Here is a 6,451-nt window from a genome sequence, read left to right as displayed (position 1 = left end):
TCATTAAATGGTGATACTTTAACATATTGATGATTAAGTTCAAAGTTGTCATTTTACCTTGGTCAATCGGAGTTGAGTCTAATTTCCATTTCTTTCAGCCTAATTTCTTTTTCGGCTTCAATGCGAGCTTTTTCGGCCTCGACACGTTTATCTTCTCTTTCAGCTGCAATATGGCCTTGTTCAAGCTCGATTTGTTTGAGTTTTAGCCGGATCTCTAAGTTATCTTTGTCACTCAACCCCGATTGGCTAGTAGGTACATTAGAGTATTCCTCTAATGCTTCCTCAGGCAACAAATCATCATCGACTAGTATTTCAATAATACGCTTTTTGCTCACTTTTTTCTCGTTGAAAAAAAAATGATCCTTTACCTTCTAGTTCTAAAGCTTTGGCAGTTTCGAGCAATTCATTTTTGTTATATATTTCTAGTTGTTCGAGGAAGTGTGATTGAAGAAAATCTTGATAATTAGGCATGATCACATTTTTTGGCACTGATAGATATAAATTGAATTATGATATAAATTTTAATTTAGATCGAATCTGTGCGGCACCACAAAATATTCCCCGAACTGTAAGCCGTAGGTGCATTATGAGAGTAACAGTCAATTCCTTAGTATGCTAGAATGGTAGGGTGCTACTGACTGGTTACTTTACATCTGGTCAGTAGTTTAAATTAGGGACAGCAGCAGAACATCTTAATAACTTTGCCAAAAATACAAATATATTTTGTGTTATAATATTTTTAAATGCTTTATGATTATAACTAACATAAAACAAATGTACATATGGATCTTGTCAGTAGATATAAGAGTTTCTTTATTATTATCACTCTTAAAAGCAAAATCTAAATAATTGATTAATATGAAAATAGATGATTACATGAAAAAAGGGAGATTGTTTTTCACTCCAGTCTTGCATCCAGTTGAAGTACCTCGATTATTGTTCTTTAAAATGACAATATTGCCTTTTAACTGAGGAGTCTTATTACGATGTGTACTATGCTAAACTCACACTTCGTTTATTCTTTTTATGTCCACCAATTTTATTTAGATAGTACTTATTCCTGTCAGGAATTGACTCATACAAATGTAAACATAAATGACTATCTATTATTGGTAATCAATAACATATAGGTTTAGAAATAAGTTTTGTTTCTTCAGCATATAACTTTCTTCCTTCTCCTCTCTCGGTAAAATCCCAGTCTTCATTTATTTTCTTTTATCAAATCCACGCCGAAGCGGCTCTCTTGTTTCTGACTTTGCACCTGTTTCCTTGATTTTGAATGTTTGTTTGTTATGAAGCAAAAAGCTACAGAACGGGCTATCCGTTCTCTGCCCACCACGGATATCGAAACCCGGGTTCTAGCGTTGTAAGTCCGTAGACATACCGCTGTGCCACTGGAAGCCCCTGATATTTAAGTAAAAACGTTTCATAACTATAGAAGGTCGTGATATTTCCATTTCGATTGAACGTAGGAAGGTGGCCGTTCATTCCAATCATTTTTTAATGACTTAAAGTACTGTAATCTTCTAATACCTTAGAGACTGGCCAAAAAGCAGTCGCTTTCTCACCTGTCTCGACTTCAACCGATGTTCCTTACACATAACTTCATAACAAATACCTTGATTATCGCTCTTTAAAACAAAAATACACCCTTCTCTACCAGGTGACTTAGTATCCAGCTGAAGTAACTTAGTTATCGGTTTTGAAAATGCTAAGATTCAGTATTATCCATTTTCTTTTTAACTATGTGGAGAACACTTCATACAAAAGTTAATATCATGGTACAATGAAACCTAGATAAGAATGCTTAATTAACAAATGTTGAGTATTACAAAAGCTTACAGATTGGCTAGATGGTTAAGGTGCTCGACTGCGGGTCGCAGGTTCGAATCCACGTCCCACCAAGCATGCTCGCCCTTTCAACCGTGGGGGAGTTATTACGTTACGATCAATCCCAAGATTCGTTGGTAAAAGAGTAGCCCAAGAGTTGGCGGTGAGTGGTGATGACTAGCTGCCTTCCTTCTAGTCTTACACTGCTAAATTAGGGACGGCTAGCGCAGACAGCCCTCGTGTAGCTTTGCGCGAACTCAAAACAAATTGTACAAAAGATTAAAAAAGCCATCATAGCGAGGTTCCGCGTAAAAAATGAGGGTCATTTCTTATTTTAAGTTTTTAAGTAGTTACACTTAACTTGATTATGTTTTTGGTCGAAAAGTTTTCTTGTGAACATTTGCTATAAATTATCTGAGTAGTTAATTAAAATAACAAAGACCTAAGAACAAATAATTACAGTACAAGTAAAAAAACAAAAACAAATCTCAGATGTTGTTCTATGAAAATGACCAAAGTACGTTCTATTCTCAGGGTTTTTACTTCCAAAAGTGCCATAAAACAGGTGACAGACCAATATTTACCCGTTAACACTGATTTTACTATATTGTTTCACGTCGATATATTTTATAGGGAAGGTTTATTGCCTCGCATGTCACTTTTACGATTGTCCATGCGAGACTCCTTTCTTTTACTCCATGCTTTTATAAACTACTAAACAACAAGCATCAAATCCTAAAGACAAAATGTAAAATTAACTTTTACACTGTATTTTGAATTCACAAGATTACAAGTGGAGATATGTAGGTTGTATTTTGCTTAAAAAGTATCATTATTTTTCCATAATAATAATGGCACAAATTAGGAAAAAAGATTATAATTTCATATTTTTAGTTGGAAAAATGACCGTGTTAAGAAATGTGTGATTTGAGAAGAAGTAGCAAACAGCATTTTATGTTGCTCTGAACTTTAAACATGATCACCTACTTGCAAATGAATTTTAAAGGTGCAAAAGCTTGTTTAATAAACCCCAATTACCGACTAGTTTGTACGCCGTTCGCTACCGATAGGGTTAACATATCACATTTTATACAGTAGGTTTATGTTTTTGTATATTCCGTTACTCATCTTAAAGAACTGATATAAAATTGTGTGAAATCACTCATTTTGACACAGAAGGCTCCACCATTAACCCTTCCATGGAATCCACCTAGCCCGTAACCAGGAAAGTATCAATGAGAATAATTTTACTATGATTTTTGATAATGTATGCACATCTTTACAAAATTTTGCAGTTTATTGGTAAACATTACAAGGTTTTCGTACATAAAATATGAGGTTTTTAAATTAAGTATTAAGATTTTTTAAGTAAGATTTTCTCATAAATCTTCTTCTTTCAGAATGTTGACTATCCAACATGCAAAGCAATTTTGATTTTAAGATTAAAATACTTTAATGCATTAGAACATTTTAAAATTTCACATGCGAAATCTTTATAATCTCCAGATAAATATCAAATTTGTTGTAGAGAAACTATATTTTATTTGTTATTTTCATTAGTGTATTTCTGTACAAGTTGGTTCGATATGACCTGCTTCGTAAATTAGGAAAAAAATGATAAATTATGCTTTTTTCGTTCAAGAATGATTATAAATTATAACACAGTAACACACATTTTTAGAATAAATAGTTTAAATCTCATAACGTTATACATTTATATATATATATATTATTATATTAGACCTTCCAGCCTTCCCTGGCTAACAATGCATAAGTTACAATGACGCGGCGCACGTGCACTCGTGTTACCGTATCCAATAAAATATAACTGACTTATAGTCTTTACAAAGTCTTAGCTGTGTTTTAGTGGACTAGTATTTTGTAAAATACAGTCACATTTCAGCTGTTATACATTTTATATGTATATACATTATTTCTATTTACAAATAAGCTCTTACACTTATTTTTCTTGAAAAGTAGAACAGTAGATAAAGAAGTAATGCAAACAATTATCTCTTCTAGTTACGACCTTGGTACTAATTTACCGCCTGTCGTAGGTTGCTAAGCCTTATGAAATTTCCCACGTGGAGGATGTAAAAAGAAAATGTTTAAAGGTTATATATATATATATACATTTTAAATAAACCAAAAAAAAAAAACATAAATTATTATATACCATAGAATTCCGCTATAATTCATCAAGCGTAGTAACTAAGCTGCATTTGGTTCTAAAAAAATATGAAAGTTCTAGCTAACTAAAAACTTGCTTCATCGTTCGAAATCTAGTGTGAGAAGAACGAAATCAGCACAATAACACATCAAAAATGGCTGAGAAAACCACTAGAGGACATTCTGAGCTTTTGATTGGTTATTCACTCATATATAGAAGTAAGTGTATATAAGAGACCGTTTCCAAAAATTAAAAAAAAAGGTGGGCGGGTGGAAACACTGTGTTTGATTCAGTACAAGAACGATATCTTAATAAATAGAAAAGATAAGACGTTCTTATTTTATATTCTAGCGGTAGTTTGAGTTCCTAATTAGTACGCAACTGTAGATTTTGTATTTTGATTTCACAAACATCTAATCTGAACCAGTGCTGCATTCAACATACCACGTGGTACACAAAATTCGATGTTTAGCTGTGTTTTTTAATATTTACTTTGAAATTAAGAGGTTATCTAAAGTATAATACTAAAATTTGAATTATAATCTACAAATTGATACCAAACTTATTGACGTAGATTCATAATAGTAGTTCAATAAAATTTTGAATGCAAGTCAATAAACGCGATGACATGACCTTTGACACGCGACCTGTCGAAATAGGGTTAATTAGCGGAATTAATTACATTATTTACAGTATTTTTTGATGTTGTTTGTAAGATATATATTATTAAGGATCCTACAACCACCACAGTCATGTAGCCACATGCGATTGGATGCATAAATAGTTTTTAAAAAGTGTGTAAAAGGCCGATGAGGGCTTGGTTCCAATCGGCAATTTTAGAGTTAAATAGATTACGAAAACACCTTTTAGTTTTTAAATGCTGCAGATTTAAATAATTATACACATTTTTCTCGATCAAAATTTCTTGAAGCTTTCTTTTTTTGTATGAAATTTGCTAATCCCCATTGTAAAATTTCCATCACTCTTATAGCGTTTATTGAAGAAGGTTTTATAAAGGCCATTTCCAGTCTTTTATTAGAGTGTAGGTAGTGTAGGAAAACGTGGATAATTTATTTTATGTGCATCACAAAATCGGATTAAAAAAACATTTCAAAAGCGCCATAAAATGAGTAACAGATCAATCTTTTTTAACACTGATGTTTACTACATTGTTTCACGTCTATATCTTACACCCGTGCCGTCATTATTTAGGGAAGGTTTATTGCCTGGCGTGTCACTTGTATGCTTATTAACATGGTTACGTAAGTCTAGTCCATCAGTGGGTCAGTGGTAAGTTTACAGATTTACATTGCTAGAATCCAGAGTTCGAGTTCCTGCTATGGATAGAGCGCAGATAGCTCATTGTATAGTTTTTGCGCTAAAACAATTACAACAACGTAATTCTATGTTTGTATAAACTACAAAAGACAAACAGCGAATCTTACTCATAAACATATAAATATATTATGTGAAACGTTCTAGGCCTCGGGTTATAAATATGTCCAAAATGTAGTTCGAGATAGATAGATCTAGACTGCGTGATTATGAGTTTAACTATAAGGAGCGTATTTTGGCGGTTTTCGAAGTGAATTTATCATAGACTGTATTGTAATAACAGAGCAGGAATAATATTTTGTTTTGTAAATTGTGTTATTAAGTAACTGAACCAACCTGTGTGGATTTTGGTTTAAAAAGAGACAATTATTTAAAGCTCTGAATACAACTGTGATAACCAACAGTGTAACGAACACTTATATATGTTTGACTTGTTTTAATATTATTTTAAAACAAGTAGACTGTGTGCTGTTTGTTTATTGTTGAAATTTATTGCTAACAAATCACAGACACCTACTCTAAGAAATCCGACCCACGCGTAAAAACCTGACACCCAAATATAAGAAGGCTTTTGTAGATGAGTCAGTTTCATTTGATATTATGACTTTTATGTCTTAATTTGTCCTTGCCTAGGATCAATTGGAATGGGATTGTATAAACCGCCTTATCACAGCCAGAAGTTGTTCTCTTTCCTAGCCTAGGATCATTCGAGATGGGGTTTTAAAAATAGCCTTTTCACAGCGAGCAGTTCTTCACTTCCTTTGCTTAGGATCAGTCGAGACGGGGTTTTAAAAAAGAGCCTTATCACAGCAATCATCTAATCACAGCTTATCATCTAATTAGTGACGCGCATGAATGGATTAACGAGATTCCCACTGTCCCTATCTACTATCTAGCGAAACCACACCAAGGGAACGGGCTTGGAAAAATCAGCGTATTATTTAGCTAATATAAACTTAATTCGTTAGGTATTTATTGGGCCAGATTCTTTAAAGTTGGTGTCTGTGACTTGTTGGCCATAAATTTCACCAACAAACAGACAGCATGCAATCCACTTGTTTTAAAATAATATATATTCAAAACAAGTCAAACATATGTACAAAATTCTTTACATCA

The 6,451-nt window shown here is 33.0% G+C and overlaps 1 protein-coding gene across 1 annotated transcript in view; it reads left to right on the top strand.

The window, feature by feature from the left end:
- Window positions 1–6,451, top strand: part of LOC106457841 (lachesin-like) — a 135,646-nt gene that overhangs the window by 41,874 nt on the left and 87,321 nt on the right. The gene's annotated exons all lie outside the window — the stretch shown is intronic.

The sequence above is a fragment of the Limulus polyphemus genome, unplaced genomic scaffold (assembly GCF_000517525.1).
Source record: "Limulus polyphemus unplaced genomic scaffold, Limulus_polyphemus-2.1.2 Scaffold380, whole genome shotgun sequence".
Lineage (NCBI taxonomy): Eukaryota > Metazoa > Arthropoda > Merostomata > Xiphosura > Limulidae > Limulus > Limulus polyphemus.
Note: the sequence above shows the minus strand (reverse complement) of the source record. Positions and strands in the feature narration are given on the sequence as shown.